At 33.3% G+C, this 20660-nt stretch overlaps 1 pseudogene; it reads right to left on the bottom strand.

The window, feature by feature from the left end:
• Positions 1 to 280: 280 nt before the first annotated feature.
• Positions 281 to 381, bottom strand: LOC112861843 (U6 spliceosomal RNA; annotated as a pseudogene).
• Between the last annotated feature and the right edge of the window lie 20279 nt (positions 382 to 20660).

Here is a 20660-nt window from a genome sequence, read left to right as displayed (position 1 = left end):
CTTATCACAATCTACTGATAGAAAAATTTTATTTCTGGGGCACCTAGGTGGCTTAGTCAGTTAAGTGTCCCACTCTGGTTTCAGCTCAGGTCATGATCTCATGGTTCATGAGATTGAGCCCCATGTCAGGCTCTTTGTCAACAGTCCATTGCCTGCTTGAGATTCTCCCTTTCTCTTTGCCCTTCCTCTGCTCATGCTCTCTCCATCTCTCTCTCAAACAAAACAAAACAAAAAACATTTTACTACTTAGAGTGAAGTGTAGAAACTTTATTTACATTCAGTTACCTTTATTATTCTCACTTTTTTTTTTCTTGTAAACAGGCTATGCTAATCTTCTCTGTGTCATTCCAGTTTTAGTATATGTGCTAACAAAGCAAGCACTATTATTCTTACTTTTAAAACAGAATTGCCTTGGTGCACCTGGGTGGCTCAGTTGGTTAAGCATCTGACTCTTGGTTTTTGTCTCAGGTCATGATCTCATGATTCGTGAGTTCGAGCCCTGCATCAGGGTCTGTGCTGACAGCATGGAGTCTGGTTGGGATTCTCTTTCTCTACCTTTCTCTCTTTGCCTCCCCTGCTCTCTCTCTTTGTCTCTTTCTTTCTCCCTCTCAAAAATAAATAAATAAACCTAAAAACTTAAAAAAATAAAATAAAATATAATTGCCATAAGTATTTCCTCTCTCTAGATCTGAGGTATTCTTATTTTTTAATGAGTAGTCTTACTATTAAGGTTTAGTTGAGGGCTGGGTGCATATGCATTTTCAGCAGGAAGCTGGTTCCATTTGACTCCACCTCAGTGCTGACTCAAAATGCCTGGCTACAAATGGGTAGGGTGGAATTTCTTTGGTCTCTCCACTTCCCTCCCCAAAATGAGGCACCACAGGCACCAATTCTTTGCCTCCCAATGGATGTAGGATCAGCTTGCCATTGGATCTAATTGACAGCACTGGAGGGGGGAGGACAGGGTAGCTCACACTGCCACCTTGCTGTAGTGTGGGCAGGTAGGCTCAGCTTCCAGATGGGAACAACAAAAATGGCAGAAGTGAGATGCTGTCTAGTCCCAGCCCACTCTGTCTTGTTCATTTCACTGATATAAAATATAAAATAATATTTTTTTGCCAAAAATTTCAGGGACAATGGTTGGGAACTATAGCTAGTCAACAGTTCTTTGACTTGACACCAAAAGAATGGTGGATAAAAAGAAAATTGACAAGTTGTTTTTCATCAAACTTCAAAACTGTTACCTGTAAAAGACCCTGTGTAGAGAATGAAAGCACAAGCTACATACTAAGAGAAAACATTTGCAATCCATATATACAGCAAAAGATTGCTATCTAAAAATAGATAAATTTTTAAAAATTTATCAGAATGTATAATGTAAGAAACAGGGATAACACCAAATGCTGGTAAGGATATAGAGAAACTAGCTGGATCACTCCTTTATTGTTTGTGAGAATGTAATATGAAGGCATAACAGTTGGTGACTTCACCAAATAAGAAAAGATAGAGTTAGAAGTATTCATATGATTATGTATTAAAGATCTTCCTCTTAAATGGTCTAGTAAATGAAGAGGAAACAATGAATGAAACAGAGCAGTGAATGAAGTAGCAGAAATACCAGGATAGTATAAGGTCATAATACAAAAATAGAAACTGTCTTAAGAGGGAGGAGTCAACTTTTAAGTGGTCAGTGTTTATGAGAAATACAATTTAGAAATCATGTGATATGAATTGGTTATGTTGTCCTATAAGTTATTAATGTTAACAGAGAAGATTTTTGTTGCATGGCTGAGGGTGGATTCAAGAATCATCAAAAGATGATAAAATTCAGAAGGCTAATTAACCAACCTTTTTAAAATATATACCTGTGTGAAGGTACATTGTATAGTTAAGGATTGTGGTTAGGATGGAAAATTCAGTAAAGGAATTTTTTCTTGTTGTTTTAAATGGCTAGAGCGTCCTAATAAAATGTGCAAATGCTTTTGAGAAAGATCAGGGAGAGGAACTGAAAGACACAGAAAATGGAATATTTCTTTCATTTGAACATGAGGTAAAAGGGAAACATAAGGGAAGGAGAAAAGTTTGGATTTATACATTTAGTCATGGGAAGCAAAGTGATTCCTTCTCTCAGTGGTTTATATTTTCTAAAATTGGATGGTGAGCTTATGTACAGAGTGAACATGAGGAAAAACAAAGAATCCATGCCTGTGTGGAGAGTGCAGCATCTCAGAAACTAACATGACCAGCACTGTGCTGACGTTTTCTGTAGCTGAGAACAACCTTGAATTTATAGAGGCACTTACAGTTGTCAACAACAGTGAAGTGTATGAGATTTTACTCTACTTTCTCACTGACAAGGTAGCCTATTGCATTTTCATGGATGACAGTAGAAAACCTGAGAAACTTGAGTTGTAGCAATAGATTATTAATCATAGTACATCAATGGTCAGAATATCTGTACTTGCGCCTGTTCTTGTATGTTCCCATTCCATGGGGTGACGCAGACGGGACTGCCTGATGCCTGCACATGCAGTGGGTTGAATTAAAGGGGAGGAACCATGTATTCTGGGGAGATGACTCTTTTATAATAGGTAATTGGCCTGACCTTTGCCCAGACGGTGGTTATCTTTGTTATACTAGACAACATACAAACCATCTTGGGTCTCAGACACTGTCTCTTATTTCCAACACTGTTTGCTATTTAACTATCCTTGTAAAAATAGTTTGGAATAAAGAGAGTCACTGCCTCCACTCATAGGCATGCAGATACATGAGAGGCATATGCTTGCAACTCAGTCAAATGAACTTCCAATGCTTTTAGTTTATTCACTGCTCTGTGTGGTCAAAGCTCATTTAAATTTACATCTAAAAAGGATGTATTCCTCTGTATGAATTGTAAAATCATAGTTAAAATCTTGGGTGTGTATATGGTATTTTTTAAAAGTTTACCCAATTGTTGCAATCATTTATTTCCTCCTACCCTTTCTGTGCTTTCTCATTCTATTGTCTTTGCTTATGAACTTTTTGTCTTAGTTGTATGAACTGTGTTGGACAATGGAATTTGAGCACATGTGACCATTGCCAATATGAGTGCATTTAAAAATTTTTTTCTGATTATTCTTGCTTAGTCCTTTTCTGTAACGGCATGTCCCACATGGTAAATCCCTTTCAGCCTGGATTATGAAATGAAAATGAGAAGAGACGTAAAGGTTAGCCTAGGTAAGCAAACTGAAGTCAAACCCAATCCATTGGGAACAAATCTAAGCCTCCCATGAGGCTGAGCCAACCCTTACCAGACCCAAGCTCTGGACAACCCATCGGAGTCAAAGCACTTCCACTATACTCATGAGTTTTACGGGATAAAACAACACAAAACAAAACTGTTTTAAAGCACTGAGATAAGGGGCGCCTGGGTGGCGCAGTCGGTTAAGCGTCCGACTTCAACCAGGTCACGATCTCGCGGTCCGTGAGTTCGAGCCCCGCGTCAGGCTCTGGGCTGATGGCTCAGAGCCTGGAGCCTGTTTCCGATTCTGTGTCTCCCTCTCTCTCTGCCCCTCCCCCGTTCATGCTCTGTCTCTCTCTGTCCCAAAAATAAATAAACTTTGAAAAAAAAAAAATTTAAAAAAAAAAAAAAAAAGCACTGAGATAAGATTGTTGTACAGTATCAACTAGTGAAGGTTAATACAGGGCTCATAAACTCATTCAGAAAAAGTGGACAGAAACAAGCTACACTTCAGAGTTATAGTAAGCAAGTTTAAATGTGTATTAGATGTCAGTCTGTAATTATGCAGAAAAATATCATTGACAGGAATTATGAAATCTAGGATTTAGTCTCTACCTTCTTATTAGCACACCATGAACTTAAGAAAGCCAATTATTTTTTTTTTAAATTCAAGTTTTTCACTTGTAATATAAGGGAGTTGGAAAACTGATCTCCATGTTATCTCATTTTAAAATTCTATGATTGATTTTATGCTTCTGCTTATTGAAAAATAGCATATTGAACATAGACTTTATCAAGGACTGTGAAAGTTGGAGAATTTTACCTAATGACAAGATAACAAGGTAGTCTGTAGGTGGTGGCAGAATGCAAGAGATTTAGGATAGAAATGAGAATAGTTCATTTCTCACGCATCTCTTGGGTGAGATGAAGAGAGGAAACCTAAGCTTAGAACACCTGATTTTTTTTTATAATCAGCAGTTAAATATACTTCTCTGGAGAGAGACTTTATTTTCGTCTTCAAAGGCTTTCACTCTACAAATATCATTGGAAAACTTGTGCCGAAAAAGGCAGTCAGTGATTCTGTTGACAAGACATGCAAAAATGCAAGAGACTTGTAGAGAATGGTCTTCAAAGAAGCTTTAAAAAAATTCATGGTATAATATTATTAGTATGTTAGTACATAGAATAGCTTTTAATTAGTACAAAGTACGTGGAATAACTTTCAATATAAACTAGTGTCAGAATTTGTATTGTGTAAAATATTATATACTATACTATTGGAAATTTACTTATTTCAGTTTTGCCCATTTTTATGTTTAGTGAGTGCCTATTAGGCCCTCAGTGTTACATGGAGCACAAAATGAATATAAGATACGTCCAAATTCTGTTAAGAGGTTTAAAAAAAAAGTTCCCTGAATATCCTATTGATGAAACTGCAATCAAGTGTCAAACATGTTGCCCAAGTTGGTGCTAAGGAAACACAGTATTTAAAACAAACAAACAATCAAACAAACAAACAAAAACAATGGTTTTGGGTACCTAGGAAGGGTTTCATTACAAAGCAGGGAGTGAAGATAACAGTAATGTGACCGGGGTATGCACAGATGTTCTCAGAGCAGCACCTGGAACTGTTCCAGGCCCTAACACGATATAGGTCAGGAAATCAGTTTAGTACTAGTAAGTGAGGGAGTATTAGTGAGTGTTAGTAATTAAGTTCCACAGTAACCCTTTGAAGTAGGCATTTTAAAGAATTACTGTGATTCCTATTTTTAATTGAGAAAATTGAATTTCAAGATGCAAAATGACTTCTTAAGGATGATACAGTTGACAAAGTAGAAGCAGGCCTTTAACTTATATTTATCAACTTCTAATCTCTTTTTCTTTTGAAATGGTCACAATCACTTGTGGTAATGAACAAGAAAAAAATTTGAAGTTTGCAATATTTACAAAATTAAAGTTGTATATTTTAGGAGCACCTGGATGGCTCCGTCGGTTAAGCGTCTGACTCTTCGTTTGGCTCAGGTCATGATCTCACAGTTCTTGAGTTCAAGCCCCATGTTGGGGTCCTTGCTGCTGGTGCGGAGCTTCTTTGTTCTTCCCCTGCTTGCACTCTTTCTGTCTCTCTCTCTCTCTCTCTCTCAAAATAAATAAATAACCTTAAAAATTGTGTATTTTATTATATATAGTTATTTTTATTTAATACATGAGAATTTCACCGAAATAACAAAAACAGAGAACTGATTTTACAACGGTGAATTAGGAAGATCTGGAGGTGATATTACTATATAGCTAGTTAGTCAGTTACAGGTCCTGCCTATCAGATGTGTGCATGTGCGTGTGCACAGATGTGTGTATGTGTGTGTGAGAGAGAGAGAGAGAGATCGATCTGTATCTTCTTTTGGTTTTCAGTTTGCTACTTCAGCAATTCAAAATACACAAATTGTTTGGTTTTCTGTCATAGTTGAGGTATTTTACTTGCGTTAACATTTTGACTGGGGTATATTTTATTTCACTGAGGGAGTAAGTTAATGTTAAGTATGTGGATTTGTGATTATTTATTTCATTGAACACATTAAAATATATTGTCACCGAATGAGAAAAAAATAGGAATTTGTTTTCTCTTAAATGGTTTCAAAGTACTTTATTTTAAAATGTATATTTATGTTTGCATTTCAATTTCAATTTAAATCTCCACAGGATTTTTTTCTTTTTAATTTGATATACTACAAAGAGAATTGTGCATATCCTGTAATTCAAGAGCTTTAGATAAAATCTGAGAAAATGGAGCCAGTATTGTTATCAGAACTTAGGTTCTGAACTGCAAGAGTAAATACTGTTTTCTTTCTGCCTTCCCTCCTTTTCTCTTCCTTCCTCCCTCTTCTTTCCCATTCTTTTCTCTTTTTTTGTTTTCTCTTTCTTTGTTTCTTTAATGTAAAATACATATTCTTTCTTTAGTATATACAATCTATAATATATGATATATGTAACATATAATATATTATATAATATGTATTATATAATTTGCATTATATTGTATATTATGTAATATATATTTCTTTTTTAATATTGGGTAGGATAGACCAAATGGGGTTTATGCCTCAGTTATATTTATATGGGATTCATGCCTCAGTTATATTAAACAGATGTTTAAATGGTGTAAAACCTTTAAATGTACCATTTGACTTTGTGAATATATGAATTGCATGCATGGATTCATTGATAAAGGCTTTATTGTCATCAGAAAGTTTTGCTTATATAATATCAATGTTCTGATTATTTTGAAGTTATGAGTAGTTGTATGAATATTATTGAAATGTTTTTACACAAAAAAATTCTTAATAATAAATTTGTACCCAATATTATATGTAATATATTTAATGGGTAAATTTTACAACCTGATGCACTTACAGTATAAATGTATGTAGTTTAATACTTTTACACAATTCCAGATCTTTTAAAAAATTTGAGTGACAAACTTTATTAGGAGAGTTTGAAAAGCCATAAGATTCAGTTAAAAGTTACTTATATAATTCATTTTAATAAAATGTTCATTTAACAAACTCTGACAAAAATTATATCATGAAAAAAGGGCTGGCAGGAGAGTAGCTTCAGTAGAAATTTTCACGCTAAGGAAAACATTTCCATATGTTTCATTATAGTTGGGAGCATTTTTATGCTTCCGTAATTTATAAAGGTACGTAGGCATGTGTACCTCAGCTGCAGTCAGAGTGGCCGTTCTTGTAAACTCTATGCACCTGTAGTGTTTTAAGCATCTGTGTGTGTGTGCGCGCGCGCGCGCGCGTGCACGCGCACACAGTGTAATTTATAAAATGAGTAATTTAAAAAAATACAATAAAATAACACAAAAATTACTGTAATAGTGAGAAAATAAACATGTGGATCTAAATAAAAACAAGACACCCATGGATTGCTAGAAGTCAGCAGAGTAGTACGTTTGTTCTAGTTGTTTAATGTGAGGTAAAACAATGGAACAGGCTTACTTCCCAAAGGATTCCCAATTCAGGTTGTACACTAACACACATTGAACTTTTCCAGATTGATATAGGTTGGTGAGCTTTTGCTTAAATACTAAATGTGTTGTATTTCTTTTGTATTCTCTGTTGTAGACAAATTCAGAATTTGATGTGAATAAAAGGAACAGTGGTGGCTGATAACTTGAAAGCTTTAATCTGACCTTAATATTTTAGTAAAGTTAATAACTATTATTTTTCATAATAATTATTATTGGGATGATATGGTCATTGGGTAAAAGGGATTGATTGTTGTCACATGATCCCTAAAGTTAAGGTGGACATGGTTACTGTAATGGATAACTGATTCAAAGGAGTGGAAAAATCCCTCTGACTTGGAGATGTTTGGTATGAGCTATCTGATCATTGTGTCTGAAGAACTGAAATAGAATGCTAGTCTGTTGAAGTTTTATTTGATCTGTGGAAGCAGGAAATCTCTAGGTCTACTGAGAAGGGGGTCTCACTTGAATCATCAAAATAGGGAGTCACATCTCTCATTTTCCAGGCTTAATTGATAGACCTCAAGCCTCTTGATGAAGGGGAGGCCATGTCCCCTTAAGAAAAGAACCTTCTACACTGACAGCAATTTATACTATCTTCCTTGCACAACTTTAAAAATGCATATGCAGCCATTTCCCAAGGTGGTACCTCACTTGGCACATTCGGGAAGGGAAAATAATCAGTATATTCCTGGACACGGACTCTGAACTGACACTAATTGTAGAGATCCAAATAGTTACTGCTCCACAAGTCAGAACAGAACCTTGTGGACATCAGGTGAACAATATAGTTTTGACTCAACTCTCTCATAGGGAATAATTTGGTGTCAGGACCCACTGTTGCAAAATGCCTACTTACAATAAGCATGCTTAGCCACTGGCAGAATCTGCACAGTCTTCTTCTGGGCAGTGGAACGAAGGCTTGATGCAGGGCCAGGAACTAGAGCAAGATAAATAAGCAGCCTAGGAAACAATATTTAAGGAGAAATATGCATCATTCTGAGAATGAGTGTTTTTCTAAATTTTGTGCACTAAGTTTCTTGCTTGCCTCACTCTAGTCCCAACAGGAAGGGCTAAATGAAAGCCACAGGAACTGCCTCTACTCAGAAAAGAGTTAAAGCAAAGTAATATTTTCATGGAAGGAATACAGAGATTATTGCCACCATCAAGAATTTGTCAGAGGCAGGAGTGGTGATTCCCATCACATTCTGATTGAACTCACTTATTTTGGCCTTTGCAGAAGACATCTGGGCCTTAGAAATGACAGTAGGTTTTTGTCAACTTTATCAGGTGGTGATTCCAAGTGAAGTTACTGTTCCAGTTACGTTTCGTTGCTGAGGCAAATCAGTGTATCTTGTGACATTTGTTTCTTCACCTGGGGCATACCTTTTCTCTATGCCTTTTTTAAAAGACCACCAAAAGCAGTTTACTTTAGCTGGCAAGTCCAGCATTATACCTTCACTGTCCTCCTTAGCAATATATCAGTTCTCTAGTTGTAGGTTATAATTGAGTCCACTTGGAACTTTGAATGTCTTTCCTTCCACAGAATGCCCCCGTGGTCTATTAGATTTATGATACTAAACTGATTGGAGCTGGTGAGCATGAAGGAGACACTACTCTGTGTATATTGTGTTAACAACTATGTGCCAGAGGGGGGAAAATAAATACCAGAAAAAATTGTTTACATATTAAATTTATATATCTAATAAATCTGTATTTCTTCTAGTGACATTATTGTTGAATTATGTTTCACTAATATTTTCCACTTATTTTAAACTTTTAGATGTACTGATAGAAAGTACTTCATAGTATAATGTTATGATCTTTAGTCTGTAGAATTACCTTTATATTGCTCTTCCTGTGTTTAGTTCCTGTGTTTAGTTCAATTTCCATCTTGAGTATATTCAATGTTCATAGTATTCTAGGTGGAAACCTGTATACATTTTAGCTATTCTGACTGTTGTGAGGTGATGGTATCTCATTGTAGTTTTGTAAATCACTCTGGTAATATCATTCAGTATATTTTGATTCCATGATACTGTTGAAAAGTTAAATGTCAGTCTTATTGTTGTTCCTTTGTAGGTAATAAATCTTTTTCTCTTGCACTTTTTAGCATTTTATCTTGGCTTTGGTTTTTATTAGTTATATTGCAGTGGTCTGAGTAAGATTTTTCTTTTATTTATCTTATTTGTGGTGGGGTCATAGCACTTCTCTGTATTTGACTTAAGATCGCTCATCAGTTTTGAAAGCTCATCAGTTACTTTCTCAAATGCTTCTTGTGCCTTACTCTTTTTATTTACTCTTCTGGGACTCTAGTTAACAGATACTGCATTACTCCATGTTTTATATCTTTTAAGAATTTCTTCCTAATTTATTCCTCGCTTTACTTTAGTCTGTTGATCTATTTTCCAGTCAACAAGCACTCTCTTCGGTGGTATAAAATATTTTGTTAATTTATTACAATCATTTTATTTTTAATTTCTAGGATTTGTAGGATTCTCATTTATCTCTAACTCCCTACTCTCTGGTGAAATTTTCTTCTATTTTCCTGAATATATTTATCATAGCTGTCTATGTTAGTCCATAATCTGGAAACTCCTAGATCTGGGTTTTCTATGACTCTGGTTATATTGCCTATATGTAACCTATAATTGTAGGTACTGGTCCCTGGAAATTTTCCATGGATTACCGTATACTTTCCACAAGGAATTATAGAAGTTCTGGATATCTTCCCTGAGGTAAAACTTATCCTATTCTCTAACAGGCATGTGGAACAGTAGTTAGATATCCTCAGTTTGATCAGAGACTGAGCACTTTGTGTGTTTCAATTTTTTTAGGATCGTTGTTTTTCTGATTAGTCTCCACTGATACAATGCAATCCTCTAAGAGACTCAATAGACAATTTATGGTGTTTACCCTTATTATTTAGACGTTTTTGTATTCCAGTTCTCTTCTCTAGCAATGTAAGACTTCCAAACCCCACCCACGGCATTTCCTTGTAGGTTTCTTAGCTACAACTTCTGGGATGATTATAAGAGCAGAAATGATTGCACATAAAAGAGGCAAAGTGGGGCGCCTGGGTGGCGCAGTCGGTTAAGCGTCCGACTTCAGCCAGGTCACGATCTCGCGGTCCGTGGGTTCGAGCCCCGCGTCGGGCTCTGGGCTGATGGCTCAGAGCCTGGAGCCTGTTTCCGATTATGTGTCTCCCTCTCTCTCTGCCCCTCCCCCATTCATGCTGTGTCTCTCTCTGTCCCAAAAATAAATAAACGTTGAAAAAAAAATTTAAAAAAAAAAAGCGGCAAAGAATGGATAGGTCACTTCTCTGTAGCACTTTTTTTTTTCTTTTTGTCTCTATAATATTAAGCCATGAAATCCTTGCTGCCTTTGCTGGCTTACAGTCCATTTTTTACCCTTTATTATCTCATGAGTCTTCTGGTCTACCTTTCATTTTCTAACCTTTAATAATTTCCCAGTCTGTTAATCTGTAGGTTCCCTAATGCTTCCACCAAAGGTATTTTGTACTTATCCTTCTTAGATAAATACAAAATCAGAAACATGTCTCCTCTGAAGATCATTGTGCTATTCTTTCTTCCTTGCTGGTATCATGAAACTGCATCTTTGTATCCTCGTCATTCTGTGATAAAAATGATGTTGAGTTTAAGCAATAAAACTATAACCATAGGGGCACCTGGTGGTTCAGTCGATTGAGTGTCCAACTTTGGTTCAGGTCATGATCTTACTGCTCCTGAGTTTGAGCCCTGTGTTGGGCTCTGTGTGAACAGCTCAGAGTCTGGAGCCTGCTTCAGATTCTGTGCCTCCCTCTCTCTCTGCCCCTGCCCCGCCTCTCAGAATGAACATTAGAAAAAAAGCTATCAGCATAATTATGAGTTACTGTAATGTAGTTGGAAGGAATTTGCTTAAAAACTAAGTGGGAAAGGTTGGATTTTTTGCAAAGTCCATGCTTAAGTGTGTGCCCTTTTAACAAGAGTGTATGAAAGCATCTCAATAATGTGATGTATTTGTTGGGTAATCACTTAAAATTAAAATTGGGCTGGCTGAAGTTCTCATTATGTGCAATGTCTTTGGAGTGAGGTTCTACTAATGTTTTTTGTGAAATATTTTTTTCAGCTTTCAAGACGCAGATATAGTTAAAATTATTTATTTTTACTGACAATTCTAAAGTAAAAAGGGATCACAGATATCATATTAGTGTTTGGTTGTACTATTTATATTTCAAGTTGTAAATCTAATTGAAAAGCGCAAACACATATACAATCCATATTTATTGTGTAGGTATAAGTAAATCTTACCAGTATTAGCTCAGTGAGGTAACCTGACGCCTATTTCAGTTTCCTTGTCAGTATTTTGTTGTCTTGACATAGTTTTATTTTATTCTTGGAACCCAAAAATCAGCTTTAAAAATGTACAGGAAGAAGCAGACAGAAATGCTGAACTTTGTACTAAAGATGTTTTTGATATCCAAGTCATTTCCTGGGTCCAGGAAACAGTGCTATCTATAATTAAAGAAATGATGTCCATCACTCTCTCTGACCTAAAAATATTTCAGTGTGAAAAAAAAAAAACATTCAGAAAGATACATTTTTAAAAAAATGATCTGAAATGTGCTGTGAGACTGAATAGTATCACATTGGTGAAATCTTTCACCGATACCTTCAGTGCATCAAAAGCGGCTATTTTGATGCCCACATTCACTTCACCCTCAAAAACAAAATAAAAAAATGGAAAACCTCATTTACTTAACCTATATTATCCCGCCCAACTTGTACACGTAACACGTAATAATTTCATTATATCTTGTGTGGCATACATGTCTACATACTAGTCAAGGGAACTATAAGGGGAATCATGGCGGAAAACAAAGAAAGACTGATGAGAAAAAGAACCAACACAACAAAACAAAACCCTGTCTGTACTAGGGCTTTGTTTTCCTCTTTCTGCTTGGTAAGTTATCTATAAAAGAAGAAAAGAGAAAGAGAAATATTTTATATATTTACGTTATTACTCATACTCTACTTCCCACCCACATTCATTTAAGTGTTACTGACGGAAGTACATCGTTATTCAACATACTTGTTTGGAGCCCATTCTATAAAATACCACAGTATTGTGGGTTTTCATCCATCATAGTAGCTACTGACATTTATTGTTATTTTATTATGATGATGATCACATTGTTCTTATTCCTCATAGAATTGCCCATGCTGCAGTAAGACAGTATGCTTCTTGAAAGTCAAAGCTTTGTTTCATCTCAGTTTCCTCAGTGTATGACACAGTGTTGTTACATAGTAAGAATTCAATATATTTTCTTGAAGAGTAGATGACAAAGTTTTATTGAAAATCTAGTCAAGCAGTTTGCCTCTAAATTATACAAACATGCAAGAAGAGATGGTGAAGAAACATTCCTCTGTTAATTAATGCCTACATGTTGTTTTGTGCTGGCACCAGGAATTAATCACCGTATCAAACACTAAATAAGGATGTAAGTTGAAACTGTTTTACTTTAAATGTTTTATAACCATTTCATTTAAATATATAAAAGGTTTTTTTTCCTTTGACTTTAAAAACATAGGTTATTTTTCCACATAAATGGTATTTTGGTCATAATCTCCTAGAACAGCACACAAACACCCCCAAAAAGACACTTTTTGAACAAATTGAAATGTTACTATTTGATCATTTTACTATTACTGACTTTGAACTTAATTGAACTATGTTTAGATAATGTGGTCTGTATGATACATGTTTGTAAATAATTTGAAACATGCTTTATGGCTCAATATAAGGTAAATGTTACATGTATTCTCTGCATATTTTAATTTTTTTTATTTTTTTAATTGATTAGGTATACATTGATATTGTGTTTTAGAACACACTTATTTAAATTTGTCATCAAATTTCTCTACAAAATTATTTTTGTTTTCAGTAGTAACCTTTTAATCAGGGGTATCACTGGCAAGAGGAGGCAACTTCAGAGTCCATGATACTGTAGTTTAATGAATGGTTTACAAAATCTTGTTAATTACAAATAGCATAGATAAATTCTTGATTTTAGTGATAAGCACTTACTAGATATATATAGATTTTTAAAAAAATATTCTATTAACCTTTCCAGGGTTTTTTGATGTGGGATAAGTAGAACTTTTTCAAAATAACTAGTTTTCCATATTGTCAAAATTCAAAAATATGATTATTAAAATTAAAGAAAAATAATATTAGAAAATAATTGTTATTAAGTCTTCTTGAAAACCAAATATAATTTATGAGGTTGATTTTATGGTGAAAAATGTATATGTACAAGCTTGGAAACCTCTCTATATATATACTCATATTTGTATATACTTAATATTTAGTTATATGCTCTAATAGTTACAAGTACAGTTCTAGGCACCAGATATACAACAGAGAAATTAGCATAAGGAATCCTCTCCTATAAAGAGCTTAATGACTGTGGAGTTTAGCAACAAGCAATGAAATAAATATGTAATATAATTTTAGATGGCGATAGTGCCTTTAAAAAAAAAAGTCTAAATATGGGGGAAAATGGTGACTATGAGGGGATCAGTGCTAGATAGTATTACCAAGAAACACTTGCCTGAAGAGGTGATAATAGGAAATGGGCCAGGTAAAGTGTGCTTGATGTACTTGGTTTCAGATTCTCCAGTATGCATAGACTAACCCACTCCTGTATGCCAAGGCTTCAGGACAACTTCAGGTCCAACTTTTCCTAGTGGATCTTTATTCTCACAGCTTCTTCATTGTTCTGCAAGGTTTAATTTCTATAATAATTATTTTATCACATATATCGCCTCTGCTTCCCTATCACAGCTTGGCTGAGGCACTGATGATGACTTAGAAAACTGTAACTTTTGTGGAAGTATGAATACATTGTAACAGGGTTATTTTTTACAAGTTGAACTAAAAACCCTATTGTAACTCTAGTGACAAGTGTCATTTTTTTCCACCCTCTTCTTTTTATCTATAGTTGTGATGATGAAAGTTACCTCCCATGGCAGTTGTCACAAGGAAATCTCTAAATTAATGTGTAAAATAAAGTTTTAACATGGTATTCCTAATTTGAGTACTATATCATATAAGCTATTAGAAACAATAAATTATTTTTCTCTATTCTTATAATACCTAGCATAGAAACTAAGAGTAAACTTTTCAGAAAATGAAAACTACTCAAATCAAAAAAAAGAAAAAAAATCTTGTTATTAACAGGCAGTGTCAGTCCACAAATGTCATGAAACAAAGAAAATGAATGCTAGCAGGGTTTCCTGGCAGTTATAAGTGCTAGAGGAATGGGGAGGAAGAAACTTTGAACACTGCATAACATATTTGTCTCTGCTTCTTTTCAACTTTTAAATAAATGCAAGGATGGAAATCACACTAAACTAAATTGACACACCTAGAGAGCTTTCAGTGCATTTTAGTTTTCATATATATTTCATTTAATACATAGAAACCTCCTCCCAATTAAAGAAGATGGTAAGATTATCTTCATGTATAGATAAAGAAAGCACATATAGAAGGCAATAAAACTGAAATATATAGGGTCTAATCTTAAGAAAGTTACCTATCAAGACAAACACAGCAGGGGGCCATGTCAGTTTATCTCCACATTAAATAAGGAATCCCCAACAAGATAAATGGATGAACTCAATAATTATTGGAATATATTCTCAAATTTCTGAGAGTATTTTTTAGACTTATATTGAAAAATCCATTTGGGGGGGCACCTGGGTGGCTCAGTCATTTAAGTGTCCCACTCTTCATTTCAGCTCAGGTCATGATGTCACGGTTCGTGAGACTGAGCCTCATGTCGGGATCTGGGCTGACACCACAGACCCTGCTTGGGATTCTCTCTATCCCTCTCTGTCTCTGCCCCTCCCCCTATGCTCTGTCTGTCTCAAAATGAAGAAATAAATGTTAAAAAATTACTTCAGTAATTCATTTTAAATATTAAGTGTAGATTAATTTTTGTTCCATTTGTTTCATAAGATTTATTCAAATCAGCCTTTTTAGAGTATGTCTTGAGAAAATGGATTATGAGATGTTTAGAAAACTTAAATGGGAGAGAGGCCTTCTGAAAAAAAAATTTTGGGGTCACATTTGAGACTCAGATGGCTTAAAGATAAACTATCCTTCTGTGCATCTATTAAATATTCAGATGCTAAGGATATACAAAAGCACAATTTTATTTTTTGTGCCAACAAGAATAATGCACGGATCCATAATGGCTTTAGTTACACAATGGTTTCCTTGTGACAATAATTTCAGAAGTTTATGATTCATTGATTTCATTAAAGGTTAATAGAATAAAGCTTAGGATTCACAATAAAATAGACATGTTCTGGGGTTTTCAAAGATCATTGCCGCTGGTTAAGAGAAAGGCACAGAGTGTGCTGAGATCAATCTCAACTCCTCTGGCACAAAATCAACAACACGACACAAGCTGTTTCCGTGCAAGTGTTCTTTCATGCTGAAAAAGTAAAATGCTGAAGGTTAGGAGCCCTCTTATTCAGCACCTTTATTATGGAAACACGAACCGGATCCAATATGTCTTCTTTCATATTATAATGATCTCTATTCTTTTAATAAAAGCAAAACCAAACTTTGTATTATTCCATTGTACTTTTGGTACTGAAGAAAGGTCTCTGCAAGCCAGGCGGCCCGTGGGGACTGACGAAGATGACACACACAGCTGGGGGAATGGACACGGCTCTGCACCTGGTTGCTTCACTCGACTCTGTCACCCACTTTGGTTTTTCTTTTCTTTTCTTTTCTTTTCTTTTCTTTTCTTTTCTTTTCTTTTCTTTTCTTTTCTTTTCTTTTCTTTTCTTTTCTTTTTTTTCCTATCCTTCTGTGCTTATGATTCATACAGGTCAGGCAGTCATTCCCAAAATGGTTCATTGGTGGGCAGAAGGAAGGGCTAAGGGAAGTAATTTTGTTCTTTGATAAATCTTACTTAACATTATAGGGAAATACTCGTGCATAGGATCATTATTAGCAAAAGATTGCAGTTTTTCGTTTGGAGGCACTGCTGATACTCATTAGCAGGCACTTTCCTCTGAAAGCTAATAAACATAATCCGTGATATGGAGTTGCTAAATGTTATTGATCATGATCTGTCAATATTTTCTCACACTGAAAATTTAACGAAGCTTTATAAAACTCTAAGCCTCCTTCACTGTATGTGAAAAATGTCATTACAAAATCAAGTTTATACAAAAGCTGAGTTGGAGTATTAAGGAATATGGATAAGTTAAGTCTCACCACTAGTTATGTCACTTGTTTGATGTAGAGCCATGGTCAGTTTTCATAAGTGATTTGAAATTTAGTTTCCTCAAATGTGGAAATGTGAGGTAATACCAAACGCAAATTTCTCTGAGGATCAAATGAAAAACAAATGTTACTGAAAGACTATTTTTAGAGATTTCTTTTTGATCATGCAGTTAGCAAAAGGCAGGGCCAGTATCTGAAACCCAAGACTCAGAACCAGCTTTACTCCGTTAGGTCATACTTGCTACCTAAGAAGCCACAGAACAGTGTGATCGTGGCATAAAAGGGAAACAGTGCTGTGTGTGTGTGTGTGTGTGTGTGTGTGTGTGTGTGTGTGTGTGTGCAGGCACACGTTCTTTCCAATTAGTGATAAAGACAGACTTTAGACTTGTTTTTCTCTTATTTATTCCTCCGTTCGTAGGCTCGGCACCTCTAGCACATCCCCACAGAGCTGCTCTGAGTGTAAGACTGAGCCATAGGAATTGTTGATTATGTAAATGAAACACCCCATCTAAGCAGCTCCATGGAGAGAGAAAACAGCAAAGGAGTAGATCCAGACATGAATTGAGTTAATAAAGCCTATAGGGAGTTCCACTTATAGTTTTCTCTCACAGAGCTGAGAAGTTTTTCATTTGATGTGGAATCTCATGGTTTTGCTGTAAATGAGGTTCACTCAATTTCATACTTGTGTGTGTGTGTGCATGTGCATGTGCACACATGTATATGATTTGCGTGTCAGTGTGGCATGTGGGCATTGGAGCTTAACTGTGTATATTTTTTATTGTATAATCATATTTTAAGAAAGGAAAGAGGAAAATTTAGAGTGAGTCTCATTAAATATAACAAACTTAAGATCCACTCATAGATGTTAATTATGGTGTGAAAGTCCTTATTAGTTATTGTATATTTCATAACACAGAAAGTATAGCAGTAAATACTTCTATCCTTTACAGTTCTTACTAATGTAATACTATATCTAAAGCAGTAAGATGCCCTAGATTATGTGTGGTTAATATAAACATAGGACTTGATTTTTCACATTGCATTGATTTTTCACATTGAAAAATCTCATTATTGGGTTATAAGAAAAACTAACATTAATGCAGAATGTGTATAATATTCCTTAAAAGTTCCAGACGCATGTTTATAATAATTTTTCCAAAATGTAGCATAAAAAAGGTATCACAAAAGTATGTCAGGCCAGGTGTACCTTGATACAGGTGTACCTGTATAATTGAAACAGTATCCAAAGAGTTAGTCAGTTTTACTTCAATATTTAGTATCCTCATATACAATTGATGGTTAGTGGTGCACTGAAAGAGAATCACAAAACGAATGTGACTTACATTCTGCTTTTGTTTCACTTTGTTGCTACTAACCATTTGATACTGCCCTGGTATCTTGAGTTTTATTCTCTCTTCTATTTCCTTTAAAATTAAAATTAAAATTTTGGATGGCTCAGTCGGGGAAGCGTCCAACTCTTGGTTTCAGCTCAGCTCATGATCTCACCGTTCCTGGGATCCAGCCCTATGTTGAGCTGTGTGCTGAGAGCACAGAGCCTGCTTGGGATTCTTTATTTCTGTTTCTCTCTGCCCCTCCTCTGTTCATATTCTCTCTCTCTCTCTCTCTCTCTCTCTCTCTCTCTCTCAATAAATAAATAAACTTAAAAAAAATGTTTTGTTAGGTTTTAGACTTGCTGATGTCTGTTCCGGCTTCTCCAGACAGTTGTCTTACAAAAATATTTCGAGACATAATGCATCTGCAGAGAAAAAAATACCCACAACTGTCTACCATATTCTATTATATTTAGCCTCTATCAATCTACAATGAACATAAACATTTCTTCTAGAAATTCTGAGGCCAAACAGCATTCTTTTCATGCTTCCTTTCCCACATAAAATGATATGAAATATCACAGAACCAAATAGTTTCCTGGACTTTGCTTTTCATTTAAATCATAATGTTGGAATCGCAGGACTTGAGCCACATTTTGATACTTTTTAATATCCACCATATTCTTCTACCTTAAAAAGTAAACAAGATGAGTAATAAATGTTTGAATGAATGTGAACAGATCTTGATGATTTTTGCCCCACAGGGCTTTATTCACAGAACAAAAAGCTCAATGAAATTGTTTTATGTAAGGCTCTTCTCTATTTGGGTATAAGAATATATCCTTTAAATACAAGGATGAGATAACGTATGCTTCTGTATAGAAAACTAATGAAGTGCGAGATACAAGTGTGATCATTTCCTTGAAAAATTAGATGAAATAAGGAATAAACACATATACCTTCTGAGAAAAGTTCCTCAAAAATCGTATGTGATTGAATTCTAAAATGAGCATGAAGACAAGTTCTACAATACTAGTTTTTAGAATGACTATATATATATATATATATATGGATATACATAAATATATATATATATATACACATATATACACATATATATATAAATATGCTATATACTATATACTATAATACTATATATATATACTATATACTATATATATACTATATATATACCATATACTATATATATATATACACTATATATATATACTATATACTATAATATATATATACTATATACTATATATATATACTATATACTATATATATACTATATACTATATATATACACTATATATATATATACTAATACTATATATATGCTATATACTATAATACTATATTTATACACACTATATACATGTATATAGTGTGTATATATATAGTATTATAGTATATAGCATATATATAGTATTAGTATATATATATATAGTGTATATATATAGTATATAGTATATAGTATATATATACTATAATACTATATATATATATATTTATTTATATATATAGCATATTTATATATATATACTATATATATAGTATATAGTATATAGTATATAGTACATAGCATATATATAGTATATAGTATATAGCATATTTATATATATATATATATATATATATACGTGTGTATATATGTGTATATATGTGTATAGTATATAGTAAATAGCATATTTATATATATATATATATACATACATGTGTATATATGTGTATATATATATATGGAGAGAGTATATTTATATAGTATATACAATAATATATATATATAGTATGTATATACTATACTATACTATATTATATATATATAGTATATATATTATAGTATATATATACTATATATATATTATAGTATATAGTATATAGCATATTTATATATATATATACACATGTGTATATATATGTGTATATATATATATATATAGAGAGAGAGAGAGAGAGTATATTTATATAGCATATACTATACTATATATATAGTATATAGTATATAGCATATTTATATATATATACGTGTATATATGTGTATATATAGAGAGTATATTTATATATTTATATAAATATATATAGTGTGTATATATATAGTATATATATATAATATATAATATATATATAATATAATATATAATATATAATATAGTATAGTATATATATAGTATATATATACTATATATTATATAGTATATAGCATATTTATATATATACGTGTGTATATATGTGTATATATGTGTATAATATTTATATATATACATTTAATATATATAAATATATTTAATATGTATTTAATATATTTATATATATTTAATATATATAGTATATATGTATATAATATATAATATATATATTATAGTATATAGTATATAGCATGTTTATATATATATGTGTGTGTATATATACTATATATATAGCATAGTATAGTATGGTATATATATACTGTATATATGTATATACTATATATATATGTATAGTATATATATATATAGTATATACTATATAAATGTACTCTCTCTCTATATATATATGTATATATACATATATATATGTATATATATGTATATATATACATATATACATATATATACATATATATATATATATATATATATATATATATATATATATATATATATAAAGTGGAATCTGTAGGAAAGGGAATGGCTTATGTTTTTCTTTTTCCTGTCCTGAAAGAAGAAATGCTCTTTCAGGACAGGTTGATACCACTATTTATAGTATGAACATGCAATTATCTATT

Source organism: Puma concolor, chromosome A1 (genome assembly GCF_028749965.1).
Source record: "Puma concolor isolate L17-30 chromosome A1, mPumCon1.1.hap2, whole genome shotgun sequence".
NCBI classification, from domain to species: domain Eukaryota; kingdom Metazoa; phylum Chordata; class Mammalia; order Carnivora; family Felidae; genus Puma; species Puma concolor.
This window is presented reverse-complemented; position numbering and strand designations above follow the sequence as displayed.